Source organism: Canis lupus, chromosome 2 (assembly GCF_003254725.2).
Source record: "Canis lupus dingo isolate Sandy chromosome 2, ASM325472v2, whole genome shotgun sequence".
NCBI classification, from domain to species: Eukaryota; Metazoa; Chordata; class Mammalia; order Carnivora; family Canidae; genus Canis; species Canis lupus.
The window spans coordinates 38,065,772-38,092,277 of record NC_064244.1 but is presented as its reverse complement, the minus strand read 5'-3'; positions in this window follow the sequence as shown (position 1 = coordinate 38,092,277).

Genomic DNA, 26,506 nt, shown 5'->3' with positions numbered 1-26,506 from the left:
TCTTTTTTTTTCTATTTTCTTTTTTTTTTTTTTAATTTTCTCTTCTTCTTTAGGATTCCTGGCCTTTTATATTTTACTATTTTGCTTTAAAATTTTTCACTTTAGTGGTCCTTTTGTTTTATTTTGTTCTGATTGTCTTTTTCATTTTCTGGTCTCTCACCTTGTCAGAATCATCTAGGGTGAAATTTACTTAGGTCGTGGGTGATTATCTTGACACACCCCGCTCATCCAGCCACTGTGCACTGAGCAAAATGACTAGAAAGATGAACTCACCACAAAAGAAAGAATCAGAAACAATACTCTCTACCACAGTTACAGAATTTGAATTACAATTTGACGTCAGAAAGCCAATTCAGAAGCACAATTATAAAGCTACTGGTGGCTCTGGAAAAAAAGCATAAAGGATTCAAAGGACTTCATGACTGCAGAATTTAGATCTAATTAAGCCAAAATTAAAAATTAATAAAATGAGATGCAATCCAAACTGGAGGTCCTAACGATGAGGGTCAATGAAGTAGAAGAAAGAGTGAGCGACATAGAAGACAAGTTGATGGCAAGGAAGGAAGCTGAGGAAAAAAGAGAAAAACAAAAGACCATGAGAAGAGGTTAAGGGAAATAAATGACAGCCTCAGAAGGAAAAATATACATATAATTGGGGTTTCAGAAGGCACCGAGAGGGCCAGAGGGCCAGAAAGCATATCTGAACAAATCATAGCTGAGAACTTCCCTAATTTGGGGAGGGAAACAGGCATTCAGATCCAAGAGATAGAGAGGTCCCCACCCCCCGCCAGGCAAATCAATAGAAACCATTCAACATCTTGACATTTAATAGTGAAACTTGCAAATTCCAAAGAGAAAGAGAAATCCTTAAAGCAGCAAGAGACAAGAGATCCCTAACTTATATGGGGAAAAATATTAGATTAACAGCAGACCTCTCCACAGAGACATGGCAGGCCAGAAAGGGTCCTAAATGAGAAGAACATGCAGTCAAGACTATTCTATTCAGCAAGGTTCTCATTCAGAAGAGAAGGAGAGATAAAGAGCTTCCAAGAGAGGCAGAAACTGAAAGAACATGTGACCACCAAACCAGCTCAGCAAGAAATATTAAGGGGACTCTGTAAAAGAAAGAGGAAGCCCAAAGAAATAAGCCTCAAAAACAGGGACTGAATAGGTATTGTAAGATGTCATACTAAGATGAGACTAATTTCATATCTTTCAATAGTAACTCAGAACATGAATGGGTGAAATGATCCCATCAAAAGACGCAGGGTTTCACACTGGATAAAAAAGCAAGACACATCTATTTGCTGTCTACAAGAGGCTCATTTTAGACCTAAGGACACCTCCAGCCTGAAAATGAAAGGGTGGAGAGCAATTTACCATTCAAATGGTCCTCAAAAGAAAGCAGGGGTAGCAACCCTCATATCAGATGAATTAAAGTTTATCCCAAAGACTGTAGTAAGAGATGAAGAGGGACACTATATCATATTTAAAGGATCTATCCAACAAGAGGACCTAAGAATCATAAATACTTATGCCCCTAATGTGGGAGCTGCCAAGTATATCAATCAGTTAATAACCAAAGTTAAGATGTATTTAGATAATACACTAATACTGGGAGACTTCAACATGGCACTTTCTGCAAATGACAGATATTCAAAGTACAGCATCTCCAAGAAACAAGAGCTTTAAATGATACACTGGACCAGATGGATTTCACAGATATTTACAGAACTTTACATCCAAACGCAATTGAATACACATTCTTCTAAGGGCACAAGGAACTTTCTTCAGAATAGGCGACATACTGGGTCACAAATCAGGTCTCAACTAATACCAAAAGACTGAGATTGTCCCCTGCATATTTTCAGACCATATTGCTTTGAAACTTGAATTCAATCACAAGAAGAAATTTGGAAGAAACTCAAACATGTGGAGGTAAAAGAGCATCCTGCTAAAAGGTGAAGGGGTCAACCAGGAAATTAGAGAAGAATTAAAAAGGTTCATGGAAACTAATAACAATGAAGATACAACCATTCAAAATCTTTGGGATACTGCAAAAGCAGTCCTAAGAGGGAAATACATCGCAATACAAGCATCCTTCAAAAAATTGGAAAAAAACTAAAATACACAAGCTAATCTCGAACCTAAAGGAACTGGAGAAAGAACAGCAAATAAAACCTATACCAAGCAGAAGAGAGTTAATAAAGATTTGAGCAGAACTCAATGAAATAGAGACCAGAAGAACAGTAGAACAGATCAACAAAACCAGGAGTTGGTTCTTTGAAAGAATTAATAAGATAAACCATTAGCCAGCCTTATTTTAAAAAAGAGAAAATACTCTAATTAATAAAATTGTAAATGAAAAAGGAGATATCACAACCAATACCAAATAAATACAAACGATTTTAAAAACATATTATGAGCATCTATACGTCGTTAAATTAGTCAATCTAGGAGAAATGGACGCATTTCTGGAAAACCACACATTACCAAAACTGGAACAGGAAGAAATAGAAAACCTGAACAAGTCAATAACCAGGGAGGAAATTGAAGCAGTCATCAAAAACCTCCCAGGACACAAAAGTCCAGGGCCAGATGGCTTCCCAGGGGAATTTGATCAAACGTTTAAAGAAGAAACAATAAATATTCTATTAAAGCTGTTCCAAATGATAGAAGGGATGGAGTACTTCCAAACTGGTTTTATGAGGCCACCATCACCTTAATTCCAAAACCAGACAAAGACCCCACCAAAAAGGAGAATTATAGACCAATATCCCTGATGAACACAGATACAAAAATTCTCAATAAGATACTAGCCAATAGGATCCAACAGTACATTAAGAAGATAATTCACCATGACCAAGTGGGATTTATCCCCAGGACACAAGGCTGGTTCAACACTTGTAAAGCAATCAATGTGATAGATCATATCAACAAGAGAAAAAACAAGAACCGTATAATACTCTCAATAGATGCAGAGGAAGCATTTGACAAAATACAGCATCCATTCCTGATCAAAACTCTTCAGAGTGTAGGGATAGAGGGAACATTCCTCGACATCTTAAAAGCCATCTACGAAAAGCCCACAGCAAATATCATTCTCAATGGGGAAACACTGGGAGACTTTCCCCTAAGATCAGGAATACTGCAGGGATGTCCACTCTCACCACTGCTATTCAACATACTACTAGAAGTCCTAGCCTCAGCAATCAGGCAACAAAAAGAAATAAAAGGCATTCAAATTGGCAAAGAAGAAGTCAAACTCTCCCTCTTTGCAGATGACATGATACCGTACATAGACAACCCAAAAGCCTCCACCCCAAGATTGCTAGAACTCATACAGCAACTCGGCAGTGTGGCAGGATACAAAATCAATGCCCAGAAGTCAGTGGCATTTCTATACACTAACACTGGGATTGAAGAAAGAGAAATTAAGGAGTCAATCCGTTTACAATTGCAGCCAAAAGCATAAGATACCTAGGAATAAGCCTAACCAAAAAGGTAAAGGCTCTATACCCTAAAAACTACAGAACACTTCTGAAAGAAATTGAGGAAGATACAAAGAGATGGAAAAACATTCCATGCTTATGGATTGGAAGAATTAATATTGTGAAAATGTCAATGTTACCCAGGGCCATGTACACATTTAATGCAATCCCTATCAAAATGCCATGTACTTTCTTCAGAGAGTTGGAACAAATCATCTTAAGATTTGTATGGAATTAGAAAAGACCCCGAATAGCCAGGGGAATATTAAAAAAGAAAACCATATCTGGGGGCATCACAATGCCAGATTTCAGGTTGTACTACAAAGCCGTGATCATCAAGACAGTCTGGCACTGGCACAAAAACAGACACATAGATCAATGGAACAGAATAGAGAACCCAGATATGGGCCATCAACTCTATGGTCAACTAATATTTGACAAAGCAGGAAAGACTATCCACTGGAAAAAAGTCTCTCCAATAAATGGTGTTGGAAAAATTGGACAGCACATGCAGAAGAATGAAACTAGACCATTATCTCACACCATACACAAAGATAAACTCAAAATGGATGAAAGATCTAAATGTGAGACAAGAATCCATCAAAATCCTGGAGGAGAACACAGGCAACAATCTTTTTGAACTTGGCCACAGCAACTTCTTGCAAGATACAACTATGAAGGCAAGGGAAACAAAAGCAAAAAAGGAACTATTAGGACTTAAGATAAAAAGCTTCTGCACAGCAAAAGAAACAGTCCACAAAACTAAAAGACAACCTGCAGAATGGGAGAAGATATTTGCAAATGACATATCAGGTAAAGGGCTAAGTAGCCCAGATCTATAAAGAACTTATTAAACTAAACACCCAAGAAACAAACAATCCTGTCATGAAATGGGCAAAAGATATGAACAGAAATTTCATCAAAGAAGACACAGACATGGCCAACAAGCACATGAGAAAATGTTCCACATCACTTGCCATCAGAGAAATACAAATCCAAACCACAATGAGATACCACCTCACACCAGTGAGAATGGGGAAAATTAATAAGACAGGAAACAACAAATGTTGGAGAGGATGTGGAGAAAGGGGAACCCTCTTGCACTGTTGGTGGGAATGTGAACTGGTGCAGCCACTCTGGAAAACTGTGTGGAGGTTCCTCAAAGAGTTAAAAATAGACCTGCCCTATGACCCAGCAATTGCACTGCTGGGGATTTACCCCAAAGATACAGATGCAGTGAAATGGTTGGACACCTGCACCCCAATTTTCATAGCAGCAATGTCCACAATAGCCAAACTGTGGAGCCACATTATCCATCGAAAGATGAATGGATAAAGCAGCTGTGGTCTATGTATACAATGGAATATTCCTCACCCATAAGAAATGACAAATACCCACCATTTTCTTCGACGTGGATGGAACTGGAGGGTATTATGCTGAGTGAAGTAAGTCAATCAGAGAAGGACAAACATTATGTGGTCTCATTCATTTGGAGAATATAAAAAATAGTGAAGGGGAATAAAGGGGAAAGGAGAGAAAATGAGTGGAAAGTATCAGACAGGTTTACAGAACACGAGAGACTCCTAACTCTGGGAAATGAACAAGGGGTGGTGGAAAGGAAGGTGGGCAGGAGTGTGGGGTGACTGAGCGATGGGCACTGAGGGGGGCACTTGATGGGATGAGCACTGGGTGTTATGCTATCTGATGGCAAATCGAACTCCAATAAAAAATATACAAAAACAATTTAAGAAATTAATTTAAAAAAATTAAAAAATAAAAGAAAGTTTGACCTAGTAATTTCACCACTAAGTGAGAAACTCTTCCCCTGTGACTAGAGACATGTGCATGAGTATTCATGGACTTGTTTATAATTCTTTATGGTAGCTCGAACCCACAAAAATGCAATGTCTATCAACAGTAAAATAGATAAAATACTATATGGTTTTATTAACATAAAAAATTATGGAACAGTGAAAATGAATGCAGCATAGCTTCATTCAGTGATCTCCAAGAATGACACTAAAAACCAAGCAATGCCAAGTTCCTAGGAAACTAAGTAACAGTAATACACAATTATGTTATATAAAGTTCAAAAATAGAAAAGACAAATAATATAGTGATTATGTGTACTAATGTACAATCAGTAGATAACATCAAAGGGAAACCTATAAAGGAAAGCAAAGAAATGATCAAAATACAGAATGTTCATTGCCTCTGAGTGGGAAGGAGTGCCCTATGACACAGGAAGAGATTATATACAGGTATGCTCTAATTCTAAACCTGGTGGATCACAAATGCTCATTTTATTAATATTCTTTCATCTATATACACACACGTACATATATATAATGCATTCTGTACATTTTTGTAAGTGTGGTACATTTTATAATAAAAGAATTCAGTGAGAGAACTGATATTCAAATCTAGGGAGATTTATTCTCAAGCCTATGGTCTTCATCACTAAATATATACTAAATTAGCAAGTGGATGGAACTGCTGTCATAGTCACTTTCTTTTAAAAGCTGTCTTTTTACTTTCGTCATGCCTTTTTATAACAACTTTCTTGAGGTATAACTAATAAAAAAAGAATTGCACACATTTATTGTATACAATGTGGTAAGTTTGGAAATACGTAAACACTTGTGATAACATCACTGCAATCAAGGTAATAAATACGTCTATCACAAAGTTTCCTTGGATATCTTGTTTTTTGTTCTTGTTGTGTGGTAAGAATTATTTTGAACCTAATACTTTATATTCACCAGGATTTGCTTTCACTTCTGAGTTCAGTGTTTGACACAAACACAAACACTTTGAATAAATTGTCTCTTTTAATCCTCACTACAAACCTGTGTGGGGAAATACCATTTTTATTTCCAATTTACAGATGGCAAACTTGGAGAAGTCACACAGATGAGAAATACACAAGTCAGGATTCTGTTGGTTTTATAAATATGGATCAGTCAGTAGTTTTACCCATGAAGAGGCAACAACATTAATAGAACTAATCTTTGTTTTTTTTGAAAGGCAATACCTAGCAGTGCGTTAAAAAAAAAAAAAAAAAAAAAAAAAAAAAAAAAAAACATTTTGGAAACCAATGAAGCAGGTTTGTATGTCTTCACTGGATGGAAAATTTTGATGATAATTTAATATAGCTGGGTCTTCAAAAACCCTAAAGTTTTATTTCTGAGATACTAATGAAGATTAATAAGGCTTCAAAAGATTTGTTGGGAAAACTATGGGAAAAAAAAGGTCACTGGAGCATGGTAAAGATACAGTTCAATCTAAAGAAATAGTTATTCCAGTCATACTGAGGTATTAGCTGGACTACAGCTGTATCTCCTATGTTGACTTTTTTCCCAACGTACAAATGAGAGCTTAAAAGAAAACTCACACACTTCCTTTAAGTAGGGTTTTGGCTTTGAAGTTTCCAGAGTAGACACAAGCACCACACACACACACACATCCATGCAACCGGTATAAGTGACTAATGATTTCAGGTGTTAAAACCACTTTGATGTGGTTTATCAAGGACTCAAATGATGTGATGTAGACTCATTTTCTTACTTTAATCTTTTCTTAGCAAGACTTCCTACTTTCTCAGGTTAGCAATCTCAGTCAAGCAATCCATCAATCTGCTACCCATCCAACATCATCCCCACCACTAACAACCACCACTAGCATTTCTCAGCGACACACTCTCAGAATTGGCTTCTTACTCAGTAAGCCTCTTTCTACATGATCTCAAGATGTCCATTAGTGTATTAGCGTTACCACACTTCCTTGTCCATGTTCACTTGGGGAAAAAACAATCTGCTTTACAGTAGTTTAATTAAACACCTTTAATTGAGTCTCTTTGACTCTTATTGACCTATTTTGGGTCTTGTGCCTATGCCTGAATCTATTGCTGTGGCCAGGAAGCTAGCATATGTTGAACAGCTTACGAAAATTGAGAACATACCATGGAAACTGGGAGTGAGATCAACTTTACTTATCTATCAAGCTGGGAAACTCAGAGTACCATTAAGAAGAAGATAGGAGGAAATTAGTATTAGAGAGACAAACATCAAATTCCCATTGGAATACTAATGTGGAAATTCAAGCCAAATTTGAAGAAATAAAAACTATTGCCCTGGGTCAATCAAGGATCTTGTCCTGACTCTATTTCTTTGTTCCATCTTCAGGGACTAGTGGCTACTAATCACAATGTCATCCTCATAGACCAGGGGTAGTCCCCTGCTTTCCCTTTAATCAACTTTTCTTTGATGATTAAACTTTTGATTGAGTTCAACTATATATAACTATATATAACTAATTTCTCACCATGGAGACTATTTGAAATAAAATATAATTTTCTTGTACCTAGAATCTTTGCTATACTCTCTGGCTAGAAGCCTAGTGATCTGATAAAAAATGGACTCACTTTAGATCATATTGAATTGCCTATATCAGGTGACTTTATGAAAAGAAAAAAAAATCCCTGTTATTTAGCACTGGCATTGATTCTGGATGTGTGCCTTAGGCTTAAGTGAAGAGAAAAATCAGAAACTTAGTATTTGTACATGTAGACAGCTATTTAATGAAACTTTGTCTGCCCTAACTAGCCCTTTTATAATCAAATGGAGGAGGTAGATTTCTGTACCTGCAGAATTTGAAGCTAAATGCAAGCATGTTTAGAAAATGATTTCGAAACAAACCAAATCAAATATATTGCCTATATAGCAACATTTCTTGGGACTTGGGCAGATGATGGTACATAAGTAATTTGCTGTGACTGAAAAATAAGCAAACAAGCATATCTCTCTGGATGAGAATGGGTCTCAAAAGTTTCCCAACTTTAACTTCTCATTCACTTAATTAATGTCAATATTATTTTGGGATGCTTCCTTGTGCTAGGTATTGGCAATATAGAGATGAGACAGCTCCATTCTCCACTGGAGCTTGATGATAGTGTTGTAAGATAATTCTAATTTATTAGGCAACTAATATTTCTTCAGGCAGTGGTAATTGTACACTCAGTTCCATTTTCTGCTTATCTATGGCAGAACTGCTCATATTAAGGTCAAGGCCACTGGATTCAGTGTTTGATGTTGCAGTTCTTTACATTCCACTAAATACATGAGACTCAGTATAAATTCCTTAATTTCTCAATCATTCATTTTCTCTTTTGAAAAAAAAACCACCATGGAGATTTTTGGGGGGTAAAAATTAAATAAGACATAATGTAGGTAAAGAGCAAAGTTGAGTTTATAGATAGTGTAAGTGCTCAATAATTGTTAGATATTATTATAATTTTATTACACAGATGTTATTTTCCAAAATTATCTGGCACAAAGAATGTCAAAATTTTAGGCATGTATTCTTTTATGACTAAATATAATATTAAGCTCACAGTATCAAAATATTAAGCATCTTCATCATATTATCTGAAAGATAGAATTTTTATGGAAACCTGCTTTAAGTACACTCAGTTTGTCAATTCTTCCATATATTTTTTGATGCTACCTAGATAGGTAGAGAAGAGCAATCTAGGCTATATCATCACAGTGGTCATAGCAAGGGTTATTTTGATGAACTGTACTAGATATTTAGGACCAGTATAAAAAATAATAGCAACATAAGAAATGATAATTGTCACTGTATTCCCTTTTGGGATATTATCAAATATCATGTTAATTATACCTAAGTCTCCATTTTAGAGTGACTGTCAGGAAAGATTTCATCTCATTCACTACCAAGGAAAATTGTGCTTTCCCCTAAACAACATATATACATATATATATTTTTATATTGTGTGCCTTGCAATTTGTGTAACTGATCACTCTTCCCTCTTTTGCAAAAAGTTTAGATCCACATATTTCATTTTTCTATAAGCAAATACACAGACCATGAATAGCAAGTTATGGATAACCAGATATAATGAACCTCCTGTTCCATCCCCAGCACAGACAACACTACAGCCCACTGAACATGGACTCAGAACCCTTCTCAACACAGCTCTTCAGGCAACCACTTCTAATCAATAAGTATTAGAACGAGGAATTAAATCCAATCTAACATTCTTAGGACAAAGCATCATGGTTTGCATTTTAAGGCTCATTTATGGTAATACTTTATGTTTTACTGTCTCTTTTCCCTTTCTATATATTATCATCACTTTGGACTTTTCTATTATTCTTCATATAGTCACATGTACCTCAAATTCCATTTAGTGTAAATCCATAAAAACACATATTCTACTCCTTCAAGGAGCTCCTAGTATTTGGGGGAGTAAGAGATATAAATAGGCAAATTATTCAAAGTATGAATATTACTATGAAAAAAGAAAACACTGGGTAATTAAATGTGTGTTAGGAAAGGCATAAAGCCTCATTTTTAATAGGTGTGGAGTTAGGAGAAAATGCTTTGTGAAGGAGTAATGTGGGGAAATGCAAAGGATTCATTGGTTCTCTGCTCAGATCTAATTCCTGACTTTCTCCTTACTTCCTCTAAAACCTATAGGCCTGAATTTCTATGTTCAAAGGAAGGAAGGAAGGAAGGAAGGAAGGAAGGAAAGAAGGAAAGAAAAAGGTTTTAGATGGCTTTTACAGTTTAAAGACATAATTCATAATGCATAAAAAATGTCCTAGATTGAGCTTATAATATAGCATGAAGCCTGACCAAAACTGTTACTTCTCTGTAACATTCAAAATAGAATTTCATGAGATAGCTAGATTCTCAATGTCCAGTTGCCAATCATGTTGAAGTCCACGGCCAAGAAATAAATAACAGGCATCTGCCTTTCTATGCAATCTGTGCATCGAAATTTACCAAGTTCTCCTTTGCTTATTTCTAAGGATTTTATATATGATATAAAGAAAAAATACTCAAATGAAGCATAACTGAATGGTACACTACATGTGTGCAGAGCTTAGAATGTGTTCACTTTTTACTACCTAGCATCTCCAAATAAATCTCACTGGAGCACAAGATCCCAGAGGGAGGACTTAGTATGAGTAATAACCTGCTGTATCTCCTTTCTTTAGAGTGGGGGCTGGCAGATGATGACTCAAAAAGCATCTGATAGTAAATATGTATCCATTAGGTAATTGTGACTGCAAGTTAGAGAAAACTCAACAAATAGCTGGTTTAAAACGTGTGTAAACTGTTCAAATGGATAGAAATATAGAAGTAGGATGAGCTTTACGTTTGCCTTAACCTACGGTCTCTAGATCAAATTTTTTGTTAGTCTCTCGGCAAAGCCCTCTTCTGTGTGGAAGGGTCCTATAGTCTGTCCAGTAGCAAGGCAAGGGATGATGCCAGAGGGAAAACATGGTATTCATTAGTATTGGCCAATAAATATCTCTAGTTTCTGTCCTGGAAAGTAGATTTGCACGTCCCTGCTCTCTTGAAGTTAGATGTGGTCTTAGGACTCACTTTTGCTAGTGCAACATGGTTAGAAATAATATAAGTCATTCTGGGGTGTGGGCTCTAAAGGCCATTTTCTATAGTGATGAGATCTGGATGGTGAATGCTTTGCCATCCCATGTCCTATAGAGAGGATAGTGCCAAGGAAAACCTCTATGCCATGTGTGATGGAAATTAATGTAAAAAGTGTATAAACTTTCATTATTTTAACCCACCAATATCCTAACCTATCCAGACCAATATAAGAGAAGACCATTGCTAAATGGTAACCCAGAAAACTAAGGGAGGTCTTAATATGAACTCCCCAAAATCCTCTCCTTATAACTCTTTGGTATATATTCCCTCCCGGGGTCAGTTCTTGTCAAGGCAGATTGCTGCTTTAAGACCAAATAAGCCAACTTCTAGATCTTGGATCCTTCATTCAAATCCCCAAAAGTCTCATGGAATATACAGAGGCATATACAATCCTGAGTAAAACAGGATTTTGTTAAGTAAGGTTTGGGGAATTTCTATCCAAAAGTCAGTGTTATCCTTTTACCCTTCACTGGGTTTAGGTAGATGTTTAGGACCATGTCTTCATAGGCAGAGTCAGTAGAGACCTCTTTCTGCACATTTCCCATAATCTTAGCCAGACCACTCACAACAGAAAATCACCATCATCACAAACCATGCATTTCTTGTTTAATGTAGGAGGGCTCCACTTACCCCTTTTGGAATAACAGATAGGGTAGAGAAGATAGAGGAGTAATTGTAATTTCATTTTTTATCTATATGCTCTATCTCACATTTTTATGTATATGAGGCATAGGTAAGAAATATCTATATAATTAACTCCAAGTATCTGAGAAAGTCCGACTGTGTTTACTGGATACACCAGGTGTTCTACCCTTAGTGCAGGACATCAGCAAATGAAGACAGTGGTGTATATGATAATGATTTATACATTTTTAATTATTATCTGTCTCATATGTACATCCTTCCAGCATTTTCTAACAACCATAACAACACATTCCCTATATATGAAAGAATTTTGTGGTCCCCTAAGCATTGTATATGAGTTAATTTATCCCAAATTTCAAGATTAAATTGAGTTACATGGCAAGCAAGCAACTATGTACTTGATCATAAAACCTGGTCCTAAAATCTTTACCAAGTTGGTTAATAATCTCTGTTTACTGTTCTCAAGCACAAAGGGAAGTACGTCCTATCAAGCTATGCCAAACACATCTTGGAGATGTAAAGACCTTTTCAAGTAAAATTTTGTAGCATGATACAGTTAGAAGGAAAGTTACCCTACCACAGTTAACCTGGAGTTTGATTTATGGTAAGTACCACCTGCACTATGCACAGTGAATTTGATATTACTGCAAAAAAGGCATGGAATTAAAACAAGACTGAAGTCCTAAATCTCACTGACAATTCAGACTGCTGTGCTCTTGTTTCCTTTATCTTCCTTTTAAGCTTATGGAAAATCATCCGAAATGGTCTATTATATCAACCGTGAATCTCCAGTACATTTGTTCATTTATTCACACATCAATGCATTTCAAGGAGTAGGAGCAAATAAGAGGAGCGAGTATTTTGATTGTAAATGTAGTTAATTGGGTAAGTACTACTGTAACCAAATGTATGTAATAAGGTCTTTGGAAGTGTTATGTCTTGGATTACATCTTTGAGTAATATTGCTCATTTTATTTTTCCAAGACATTTTCAAAACGGAGCACCAATTTCAAAAGATATAACCACCTGCAGCCAAGAAAATAATTCTTGTGCCAGGTATCAAAGTCTATAAAAATTCAGGCCAGCATACAAACGATTCATTTCCTAACCCATTCCATTGCATGTCCCATAATAAGGAATAAAGAGAGTCTTAACATCTGATGAAAAAAAACAAAACAAAAAACTTACTCTCTATGCTTAGAAACAAAGAGTAGGAATGATTCAATACTTTAAGACACTGCAGCAATCAAAATTATATTAGAACCCTGGTGAACCATAATTCAAGCAAATGGAACCTTAAAATAAGCTAAGAACCAGAAGAAACTCTAGGGATCATTTAGTCCAACCTCCTAACATGCAGAAATCTCTTCAACATCTTTTTATCAGCAGTCTTGTTACCCCTGCAAATATTTCCAGGAATGGGCATTTACTTCTCAAGATTGTCTATTCCATTTTCTTTTTTTTTTAAGATTTTATTTATTTATTCATTAGAGACACACACAGAGAGAGAAAAAGAGGCAGAGACACAGAGAGAGGGAGAAGCAGGCTCCACGCAGGGAGCTCAACATGGGACTCGATCCCGGGACTCCAGGATCACACCCTGGGCCGAAGGCAGGCACTAAATTACTGAGCCACCCAGGGATCCCCTGTCTATTCCATTTTTAAAGTTACAACCATTAGACCATTATTTATCAAGATTGAAGTGAAATCTTTCTTCCTCTGACTTGGCTATAGTTTTCATTCTAAAATGACAAAAGAACAAGTTTTCTCTTTCTTAAATTAATAGCACTCTAGTTTAAAGTGCTAGTAAAGAAAGGATGAAGAAGCAAATCATTAAAAAAAAGTAGAAATCAATTTTTAAATTCAGTAATCAACATTGTTGGGTACACTCTGTGGTATGTCCATATGTCATTCAAATCCTTGCCCTTGTGTACTCCCAGCAGAAACCACAAAGACCAACATATTCTGGTCACCCTTCTATTTAAAATCCTTCAAAGTGTTTTTAATCTCATTTTAAGATAATGTCTAAACTTCCTTACATGGTTGACAAGGCTCTAAAGTTCTGGCTTCAGAGCCTTCTCCAGTCTTCTCAATCCTCATGCCCACATGGAAATAACAACGCATCCACACTAAATGCATTTCAGTCCTTGGAAACCACAATGCTCATTCTCCTCTCAGTCTCTCTCTCTCACCTCTTGAGATTCACATTGTTATCTCTGTCAACAACATTCTTTTATGTCTCTTATTCTGCGTGACTAATCCTGATTTCATATGAAATATCTCTCAGAAAACCTTCCCTGAAAATCCAAATTTGGATGTGATTCCTCCCACAAGCTCTCACGGCATCTTATAATCTCATTACCACAGCCCTTACTATACTGTATTTTAAAGTTACTCACTAGAACTGGAAGCTATATGATAGCAGCAATCATACCTAACTCATTCAGTATTTCAGCCTCTGTTTCTGTTGTAATGCCTGAAACACATCACTGCTCCATGACTATTTGTTGGATTTATGAATAAATAAATGATCAAAGATGTCTAATAAATGTAAGTCAGTGTAAGGTCACTTATCAGAGAACAATGAAATTGTTTTTAGTATATTCCATCCATTGAAGCTGAGAATAAACTAATAGATTTTGGAAAGTTTCCAATTTCCAAAGATGGTAACAAAACAAAATATCACTAGCTAATTAAGCTCCTCGATTCTTGTGGTTAAGGTTTATATTGTATGGTTAATCTTGACAGTCATTGGTGCAGGGATAATTGTTTGGTTATCTCTCTGCTGGTAGATTTAAATTTCATTTATGATTAAATTATAGGGAAACGTTTAAAGTGTACATTTCCATGACAATTTTTCTTCTTTAATAATAATTTTAAAAGGACCACACAAAACCAAATATCACTCTCAACACTAGAAGAATATGATGACCCCAATTTGATGTTCTTCTCCCTTAAGGAATGAGGGGACTGGGTTGAGACAAAGAAAGTTGTTTTCAATTCCCATACCTAGTGTGGGCCATGCTTATAATAATAGTTATGTTACTTCTTAAAGGACAATATCATAAGAAAGGAATTGACAAAAAATTAAATAAATGACCAAGAAAAGGACGATTTGCCTTGTCAATCTTAAGCATAATATCCTGCTCTTCTTATTACCTACCCAATGTGGACATCCAAAACAGTGAGCCAAGAAAGAAGCCTGGAATTGCATTTTATGTAATCAATGCCATAAGTTATTGCCTGGCCCCATTGCACAAGGGCCGTTTCAACCTTGAACATGGCCTTTTGTCTGAATGTATCACCATATGTTCCCAAATTGCTGTGCAAAGACTGATTGTTCCACAGTCTCCTATTAATATTTTGCCTGGGCATAAGGTTTGCTTTTATTTATCTAAAATGTTTCAAATTGCCAAGTGATTTTTAAAGTAATTGTTAAATTTTGCAAGTAGAACCAGCTATTCTATGATTCAATTGCACAGTCAAAATACATGAAAACATCGTGATCTGAGTTACAATGGCATAGTAAGATAGAGATGACAATTGTCACTTTTCAGTTAAAGGAGTTGAGAGTGAAACCCCGGAAGAAGATTTCAAACGTATTTTTTTTTCCTTCCTTCCATTGCCCTACTGTTCATGCTCAGCTCATTAGTCCTGAAAAAAACACAGTAGAATGATCTTTTAGGGAATTTAAATCACTGAAACAATACTCATTTCAGAGTTTCTGGAAAGGGTAGCATCTGTCCCTAGTAAAACCTTTAATATTAATGGCTTCAGTTCTTCCCTTGTTTTCTTCAAGGACAAAACCAATGTGACTCCAGAACTCAAAAGGGTAGGAAAGAACTGAACTGGACAGGTAGACTCCACCCCCTACCCTGCTCACCAGCCAGCCTGTCACACCTTATGCTACTCTTCTCCAAAAAGTAGCACCCAATTGTCTATGACAAATGTGTTCTAGGAAAATCATACAACAGTTTACTATGAGAAGCAACAACAGAGGAAAGAGAGCTTGCTCACTCTCTCTCACACACAGGACAATTTCACAACATCCTTTGGCAAAATATGAGATCAGGGCACAAAGTAGATACCAAAACATCACCACCTTTAATCCTGCATTTTTCTATCATAATGCTGAAAATACTATTTCCTTATTGGTCTCCTTCCATAGACTGTCCTCAGGGTATAGAAGCTTGATCTGGTTATTACGTTTCTAGTGCCTCCTGGTGACAGAAAGGCACAGTGATTAAAAACACAAACTTTGGAATCAGATACACTTGGATATGAACCCTGGCTATACTGCTTAATAGCCGTGTGATTGCAATTTTCCACGTTTGCAAGAGGGAAAAATAATAGTGCCTAACTCTTAGGGGTGCTATGATGATCAAATGATACTTTACATATAAAATGTGTGGCTCCGCACCTGACTCATAGCTGTTGCTCAATTAGAGGTTAGCCATGATGATGATGAGAATGAGGATAATGATGATGAGCTACTTTGGCACATAAACAGTTTGGTGAATGGTACGAGATATTTTTATATTTCTCTATCCTCAAGAAGATGCGGACTCAGCCTATGTATAAACTGAGACTTCGAGAGTTTTACTCTATTACTCAAGATCAAACATCTAGTAAGTGACAGAGCTTAAATTTAAACTAAGATCTGTCTGACTTTGCAGCCTATGTTCCTGAGTGATATGCCATATTGACACCATGGCCCTATGTATTCTGGGAAAATGAATGAATCTCTTACAGGGAAAAACCCTCACTCTATCTGTGTCTCACATTCTGGCACCTTTGCTTGAGGTAAACCTATTTTACTGCCCAGTGCTAACCATGTGACCATGACTACATTCAACTTGTTTCCTCAGTTATAAAATGGGCATCATGATAACATAATTGTTCTTTAAGGTTAAGAGAAGTAAAACACTAAATAAGCTTCAAATACTTAGAGCCTTGCCTGTCACAGAGTAAGAAAGCACAATATGCATTAATTTATTTTTATTAGTGATATATTATCATTATTGTTGCATATAAGGAATAATAGAGATCTACCTGGAGGTGACAAGTAAATAGTGTTACAGTTTTTCCTCAATATTAGGCCTACATATAGGCAGCTCCTGATCTTGGTTCTGTGGCCTGGTGATACACACAAAGACCAAAGTTTTTTCTTTTCACCCCACTATGCTTAGCATGATGGCTTTTTCATTCTCTCAGCCTCAGAATAGCTATTAGAGATCCAAGATTCACACTTACATTAAATTGAAGGAGAAAGGAGAAGGGGCCAGAGAGGTAGTCCAAGTGATGAGTGTCCCTCTGATCAGAAAAGAGAATTTTTTCTCAAAGCCCATTCTTTCAGTCCCACAGACAACTGACTTCTGCTTCTTTGATCAAATTATATCATATGGCCTCCAAGGTAGGCTGGAAGGGCTTTTAGTTTTTGAGGTACCATATTATAGATGGCCAAGAGAAATGGGCTCAGCAAGAGGTGCACTGGGCAACCAAATCCATATGCCATATACACACAGGAAATTCCTAATTCCTGAAATATGAAGTAAGCTGATGGTGAACGTGTCATCAATATTCATTCAACTTCAAGTTTTTATCTCAAGGTCACTGACTGAAACGCATGGCAATTCTGTATAAATGAAATAAAGACTTTTGATTTGGAGCAGCATGTTCAAAACCATAGTGGATATTTCAGTGCTCCTCTGTCTTGGGGATTATCTACAGAGACAAGCTCTAAAGTGAGCTCTGGAAGACATCAACCATCTGTGAAGCCCTGTGAACTGGTTCTCCTTGATACACCAGACCCTGTCTATGGGAAACTTATCATGAAACCCTCAATGTTTATAGTTACTGAAGGTGATCCAGAAAGAGTATCACCTGACTTGTTCATAAATAATGTAAATGGCTATAACAATAATAACTTAATAAAGGTACACATTAAAATTGCCTTTGGCTGATAAGTTAGATTTGAATTTACTGTTCATATGATCATTTCCACTCAAAGTACTCTTTGGTTTGTAGATTTAAGAATTCTATTGTTTTTGTCAAGGGAAACCCTCTCACACTGTTGGCGGGAATGCAAACTGGTGCATTCTGGAAAACAGTATGGAGGTTCCTCAAAAAGTTAAAAACAGAGCTACCCAGCAATTTCACTATTAGGTATTATCAGAAGGATACAAACAGTGATTTGAATGGGCACCTGCATCCCAATGTTTATAGCAGCAATGTCTACAAAAGCCAAAGTATGGAAAAAACCCAGATGTCCATCAATAAACGAACTGATAGAGAAGATGCAGCATACATATACAGTGGAATATTACTTGACCATCAAAAAGAATGAGATCGTACCATTTGCAATGACATGGAAGGAACTAGAGTATTATGCTAAGTGAAATAAGTAAGTCAGAGAAAGGCAAATACCGTATGATTTCACATATATGTGAAATTTAAGGAACAAAACAGAGGAACATAGGGGAAGAGATGGAAAAATAAAAGAAGACAAAATTAAAGAGGGATACAAACCATAAGAGACTCTTAACTATAAAGAACAAACTGAGGGTTGCTGGAGGGGAGAAGGGTGGGGGATGGGGCACCTGGGTGATGGGGATTAAGGAGGGCACATGATGTAATGAGCACTGGGAGTTACATGCAACTGATGAATCACTAAACTCTACGTCTGAAACTACTAAAATGCTATATGTTAATTGATTGATTTTAAATAAAAACATCCTCTAATTTAAAATAACATACAAAATTGTGTCCTTGGCAAATGGATTCTGAGGAAGACCTAAGTCTAACACCTAGCCACTTTCAAAACAGTTGTTTGATAAGTATATATTTGACACCAAATTTTAACAGCAAAGCAAATCATATTTGTAAATAAACATATCTTGAATGACCACAATTATAGAGTGGAAAGAAGATATTTTGGATTAAGATGCATGAAAAAATTAACAAAAAAAGATGTGTGAGAAAAATTAACTATATCATTATTCAATATATTTATCTGCATTGTGCTTAGTTACTGCCAAGTTATCATCTTTAATCTGCTACACTATATATAAATGAACTATTTATTAAGGAAATGCCACCAATGTCTCTCAGTCCTCAGGGACAGGCCAATCTGGCTCTGAGTTGTGGCTTGGACACTTTCCAACTGTATGATTTTTCACAAATCACATGTAGCTTTTTTTCCCACAATTAAATTCAGAGTAATAATTGCTCTGCTACTAGGTGTTCAAGAGGATTAAAAGATGGATAAATATGTATATAGACAAAAAGACTTTGCAGCACCTCGCATGGGGAAGATCCATAACATCTCTCAGTGCCCTTCACACTTCCTCAGAAAATTCAGCAGAAATTTGGGTCACAAGTCTATATTTAACTATTATTCTAAATTTCTCTGTTGTGTCTAGGACATTTTTTCACTTTTTCTTTGTTCTTCCTGAGGGTATATCCCTTTCAAAAGCCCATGAAGGGTTGCCCCAAGTGAGTATTATATTTCTACCAAAAAGGATTGTTGGTAACACAGATTCTAATGTCATAATACCAGATTCAAAGCCTGGTACCATTTCTTACGCACAGGGTGACCTTGGTCAAATTATCTGTACCTGAGCTCCTCGTTTGTTAAGAAGGATTTAAAAAGTACTTGTCTCATGAGAATTTTTAGAGTGCTGGACACACCTGTAATAGTTAATTTTAGGTGTCAGCTTGGAGGGTGCTTTTAGATAACATCAACATTTAATGATAAACTCTGGGTAAAGTAGACAGCCCTCCATGACATAGGTGGGCCTTATGCAATCAGTTGAAGGCCTGAAAAAACCAAAGAGACTTGCCTCTCCAAGCAAGAGAAATTCTCCAGCAGATTGCTTTCAGACTTCACCTGTACCAGGCAGGTCTCCTGGCTCTCTAGCATGCTAGCCCCCTTATGCTGCAGTTTTTGAATTTATCAATCTCCATAATTTTGCATGAGCCAACCAATCAATCAATCAATCAATGCTATTTGTTCTGTTTTTCTGAATAACCCTGACTAATATAGTGCTGTAAGGGCATTCTCATGACATCTGCCTCTTAATATCCTTGTCTTAGTGTAATCCAGTCTGCTTAAGGGTGAGTACCAACTGTGTGATCTTCTAACCCACATAACTTGGCAAAGCTAACAGGGTATCACCCTGCTAACTGTATTATGCAACAAGTCAAAGGTGAGATTTTTCAAGTGTGATTTGAATCCCTAATTAGTCAAGTTTGAGATATGAAAAGAGAGGTGACCTTGAGTTGGCCTAATATAATCATGTGAGTTCTTAAAAAAAGAAAAAAAATATCTAGGCTTTCCCCAAAGTGAAGATTAGAAGCTAGAGGCAGCAATCTCTTTCTCTCATATGCTGCTAGCTTCAAAGAAGCAAGCTGCTATTGATTCTACGGCCTGAAGGGAATGAAATCATCCAAAAAACCTAAGGGAGCTTAAAAAAAAGATCTCCTTCCCTTTTTGAGCCTTCAAATGAGAATGAAGTCCTGCCAGCACCTCAACCTTGGCCTCTTAAGACCCAGCAGAGGAGCCTGCTCAAGGGTACCTAGCCTGCTGATCCCTACAAAGTGTGAAAGGACAAATGTATGCTGTTTTCAACACTAAGCTTGCTGTAATTTTTAAAGCAGTGATAGAAAATTAATACACTTGTCATGATTAAAGACAATCAACTATTAGCAATTAAAAAAAAAAAACTGTCCCTGCAACTTTGGTCACTACTGGTTTAGTGGCTTTAATTCTGAAAAGTTTGAGACAACATGACATATTGAGGCCCTAAGTGAGGCAAAGGAAGCAAAGAATGGAAAATGGAAGAAAGAAGGTAAAAATACAACCCATGTAACCAGTTTAGGAACAAGGAAGGACTCTAATAGTTCATGTATTTTTGTTTTTGCTTTGATAGTAACATATTTGCATCTGTCTTTTGTTGTTATAACAAAATATCATAGACTAGATAGTTTATGAACAACGGAAACTTACTTCTCAGGGTTCTGGAGTCTGGGAAGTCCAAGATTATGGCTCCAGCAGATTCACTATGGGAGCTGGTAAAAGCTGGCTTTCTCTTCACAGGTGGCATCTTTTTGCCATATCCTCCTCACAAGGTGGAAGAACAAGGGATTTCCCTGGAACCTATTATAAAAGCACTAATCCTACTGATGATGACATCCTCATGATCTAAGCACGCCCCAAAGTTTCCACTTCCTAATACCATCACATTGGGCATTTGGGTTTCAACATGTGAATTTGGGGAGGGGGACACAAATTTCCAAATTTCCATGGTAGCATACAGCTATTTCTTTTTTCTCTCTCTAAATCCCTTACTACCTGATATAAGACCATCAATCATGCTTTACCCCCTATGTCAGAATGTAAATAATAGAATATCAGAGCAGGTTTTGAACTTGGCTCGGGGGTGGGGGGGGATAATTACTACTGGACATGGACTGAGTCCATAAAAATCTACTTCTCATTTAGGGAGATATTTGTTTGCCTTCATTTTGCATAAAATATATCAAGTTGTATATGGGATAATGCCAACATATTAAGCAGAAGCATGATGGTATTTTTATCTGGATGTTAAATATGGGTAAAAGGGGATGGATATACATGCTGACTTGACAAAGGGCACTGAGCCAGAATGCATGCTGTCAACGTGGCATCATCACTAGCAACTCCTTCTAAGAATAGAAAATAGATTTCAGCGAATCCCCTCTGCCATGCAATCCCAGTTTAGAATTTTTCAGTGGAGGAAATTCATATGTTCTTTGAAATGCTAGTTTCTTTGGTGCTCTTCACAGTCATGGTGCAATGCAGATTTCTTCATGATTGGTGATTCTGTTCCCCAAATCCAGCGCTTTGGGCTGTGTAATGAAAATTTCTCTGATCCTCCAGATGTAAAGTCTTCCCTGTCTTTACTCCCCTAGATTTTTCCACATTTATAGGAATCTTAATTCACTTATTAGACCCCTTAGTCCATAAAACTTAGTGTCTTTTTTTGTTGTAGTTGATCAAGTTCGGAGTGATACAATTTTTCAAGTGTAGCCAATGCAGCAGCAGTGTTAACTTAGTATTTCTAAGCCTCATGATGGGCAAATGCAACTTGCATTAAATTTGTCTAAGAACATTCTTATTTTACTCAATAAGACACTAAACCACATACTAACAAGGGGCTTTCTTTTCTATTAGAGGCCAAATAATTAAATAAAGTAATGATTCAATACATCTCCTGACAATATTATTTTTGTACAGGAGTATAATAGAATGTCATCTACAAAGAAAGCAGACACTTTGAGTGATGGCTAAAGATTTGTCAAATTGAAGTTTTTGTTCTGTGATAAATCACTTTGGAACATGAGAAAAGTTTGGGCTCATTTATTTTATTTAAGACAAGTTGACTCAATAGTAGTGGAGCTCACAGCCAGAAAGCATATCTTCAATCAGTCAAGGTATATTAGGGGCCCCTGGAAAGTTTTTTCTCAGAAGGTACAGCCCTCAGTATTTGTCATATGTCAAGTCAATGCTTCCTCCACTTACCTACAGGTGGTCTTGATGAGATGTTATCTGGAGGGTAGAATATTGCTATACAACAATTAAATAAGCCACACCAAGGGTATGGGAAGAAAATATGAGGTATCTTTATGCCTTGCTTTGGGTCTGTCTCATTCATTCATTCATTCGTTCATTCATTCATTCAAGCTCTTGACACTTGCTAATATTTCTACTAGAAAAAGAAGGTATTGTTTCTGAGTACCCCAAACCAGAAAAGTAAATCTAAATTTAAATGCCATTACTGGATTATTGTGGACTTAAAAATACGAAAAGGCATTCTTCACCTTAAAAAAGTCTAATAATCAGATCATGTTCACTGAGCTTAGTGGTAAACATTATTTTTGTGCATGCCTCATAGCATAGATAGAATTTCAATGCTCATACTTTTAAAACAACTTAAGGGAAGAAACCTCACCACTTGAGAAAACAGCATGCTTAATTTCTGAGGACTACTTAATATCAAAACAAACTTGGTCTTAAAAATACATTGTACATGTAAAAGTGCAATAGACTTAAGCTACACACTATTGAATGATTGCAAAGTGAGCTATTCATTCAAGGACCAGCCAAATCGAAATACAATGTCAGAAGGATCCAAAAGCTTCCCTCTCTTTCCTTCCCACCAACTCTAATACCCTTGAACTCCCTTAAAGTAACTATTATCTTGACTTCTGATACTACAGATTAACCATGAATGGAATCAGACTATGTATGTGATCTTCTGTGTCTAACTTCTTTGTCAGAATTATATTAATAGAATTTATCCATCTTTTTTTCATTTAGTTCATTTTGAAACTGCTGTAAATATTCCATTGTATAAACATATTACATATTATTTATCCACTTTAATGCGTATTGCAAAATGGGTTGTTTCTAATTTAGAGATATTATAAATAGTGTCCCTATCCTACACCATTATAATTTAGTGCCAGAATGCTGAGCATAGTTGAATATTTTTAGTCATGTAAAGTTTTGTTCTGAGGGCTTAATTCATGCAAATGAAGAGTTTCTCAGTATCCCTCAGAAAGGCCATACATCTCTCAAAAACTCCACAAAGGAGTTTCCATTTGCTAATTTTTGGCTTCATTTTCCAATTTGTTAGCAAAAACAAGAACAATCCCTATGGTCCATTTTATAGATCTGTAACCAAGCCTCATTAAGAATGTCATGAAAGACAGAACTAGGAATCCAGTCTTTTCAAGTTTGAAGCATCTGGTAGATAACCTGGAGACATCAGGATATTTAGGTTAAATACTTACAACACAGCTAGAGTAAATGAAATATATCATGGTCTTAGTATCTCTTATATACATAGTTAAGGATAAATTAAGTAGATGGTTGGTATAATGAATATTTGTTCTCTTGTTTTCCATTTTGCATTAGCATTATTCTAGTAGGAATACTCCAATGTCATTTTGGATTAATCCAAAATTGTTGAAAATTGTTGTAATTTTAATGGGATTACCAAACAGGATATCCTCCCCATCCCTACGTAAATGACTGGCATCTCACCTAAGTGAGCATAGTTGGATTCTCTATTTCCTAAATCCATTAATCTTAAGTGAACCAATTTAAGTACAAAAACAATCACAGCTAATTCATGCAAACATTGACATCCCAACAAAATAATCCATTAATTCCTATAGCATATGTCCTCAAAAGTAACCTAATTATCTTTTTGTTTGTTTGTTTGTTTGTTTGTTTTTTAATTTCTGAGTCTGGTTCTTTAATTTTTCATTCCTTCTTAAGATACACTAAATCTTTATAGTAAGTTTGTTTCATTAAAAAAAAAAAAAACACTTTTCTTATATAGCACTGACTTCTGTTACTTATAGTCAAAGAACTCTGACCAATTATAAGTGACTGGGAAAGTTTTCAGAGTTCAGTGTCAAGCATCCCAGCATTAAGAGTTGTCTTCAGCACCCACTTTACAGGAGTGAGGGCCCTAGTCTGCCATCTTTCTGAGTTCCAAGTTTATGTGTGAGCTACTTGTATGTGATAGGATTGGGATTTATTCCAGCTGAACACTATAAAGAAGCTGCCACAGGGACCCAAAAGCCTCTTGGCAACAATTTTTTTTTAATTTAGTTTCAGAGGTAGAATTTCATGATTCATCAGGTACATACAATACCCAATGCTCATTCCATCAAGTGCCCTCCTTAATGTCCATCACCCAATTATCCTATCTACCCACTCATCTCCCCTCCAGCAACCTAGAGTCCAGCATTTCTTATGGTTTGCCTCCCTCTCTGTTTTCATCTTATGTTATTTTTCATTTGCTTTACCTATGTTCATCTTTTTCTTTCTTAAATTCCACATATGAGTTAAATCATATGGTATCTGTCTTTCCCTGACTTACTTCACATAATACCCTCTAGTTCCATTCACATCATTGCAAAAAGACAAGATTTCATTCTTTTTGATGGCTAAGTAGTATTCCATTGGGTGGGTATGTGTGTATATATGTGTGTGTGTATATATATATATATATGTATATATGTATCTCACATCTTCTTTATTAATTCATCAGTCAGTGGGCCTCTAAGCTCTTTTCATGTTTTCATTATTGTAGACATTCTTGGCAACTAATTCTATTCTCTTGCTTTAATTCGCCTTTGGATGAGTTTAGTTTGCACTCTTTAGTCTGGTCCTGCCAAGTACATTATGTAACTATGGCAGTGGGTATAGACATTGATTTCAAATATATTCAAAGGTAAATGAGCAGCTTACTGTGTTACTTAGGCAGTTTTCATTCACAGTCTCAAAGTAAAACCCCATTACAATCCTCCTGCCTTCCAGATTAGAAAATATCTTTTTACAAGTCCTAATTTAGACCAAACAATAACAAGATAACATAATCACTCTTCATCATCTGCCTGAAGGAGAGTTTTTCAATAATATGAACAATTTGGAGCTCCAAACATGGGATGAGTGAGGAAGGCCAGTTAAAGGGTATTTAGTATAAGTTCTAGCTAAACTCCTGGTACAAGCTATTAAGAGACTGTTTCAAGAAAATGGGTAAATGTCCTTACCCTTTGTCTTACATTCCCCAGGGCAGAATTTGCTGGTCCTTAGTTATATGTATTTACTGCTTTCTTTCAAAGTTTTACAGTATACAAGAGTCATGTTATGTTTTCCATGTGAAAAAGGAAGAAAGCATACTTCCTCATCAACGAATCTGTCAGCATTTCCATATAGTATATGTTCTCCCCCATTAGGCAGAAAAACAGTCTATCTTTCAGGTGGGGCACAGAGACCTGCCATATTTGCTTAAGAAAAATAGGCACAATCTATTAGTACTATTTCTTTCCCTGAGGAACAAAAATCATCACAGGAAAGTCTTAGATTCTATTTAGGGACTTGTCCTATATATCTCCCAAATGTAATGGCTGCCTATGGTAACTGCAGTTCTTTTAAAAAAATATATTTTCTCATACTTTGTATTTTATTTAGTACATACGAAAGATTGCTCTCTATGGTCTCTGGCTCTTATTATTTTTATTCCAGGTTAGAATACTAACACGTGATCTATTTGAAATATTTGGTGCAGGTCAGAATAGTTGTTCATCCAGATTACTGTCCAATTACTATGGCTGATGGGACCTGGCTTTGTTCCATTTAATGTAATTCATATAGATTGGGTCAATGAAATCTAAAGGATCCAAATGTTAGAGGCAATAGTTTTAATAATTCACAAAGTTTCCAGGTAAAGAGAACCTGATATTATTTGACATCTACTTTTATCAGACTTACTGAAGGTTGCCTAGTCTTGCATTTCAGATTCCTTCTGGGTATTTATGAGTTACAGACAAAACATGTCTTTCCATAGCAGAGCTGGAGTATTTTAACACAAAAACTCTACTGAGGCTTCATTCTTAGAAGTCTACTCTATTTGTTATGCTGAGAGAATACACCTGATTTTTTTCAAGTATGAAGCTGGAAAGTTAACAAAATTTCAAAATCTAGACCAATTACTAAAATTATACCTTTTTCAATAATCAACTTTTTAATAATAATTTACTAAAGTGATGTTTCTGTGGAATAGATGTTCACATATTCATGTTCCAAGGAGGTCAAGTTAATCCACATACACAGGACCATCTATTTAATCAATGCTTTTTTATGGATTCTTTTTCCTTCTGCAAAAGAAACTTTGACTTCTTGTAATTGGAGTTTATATCATTCCACAAGCTTAGAGTAAAGTGACTTACTGAAAATATTATCTTGATTATTTACTGTTATCATTGTAATATTTTATCTTAAAGGTACTATTCATTTATTTTGGTTAAGAGGAATATTTGTCAGATAGACT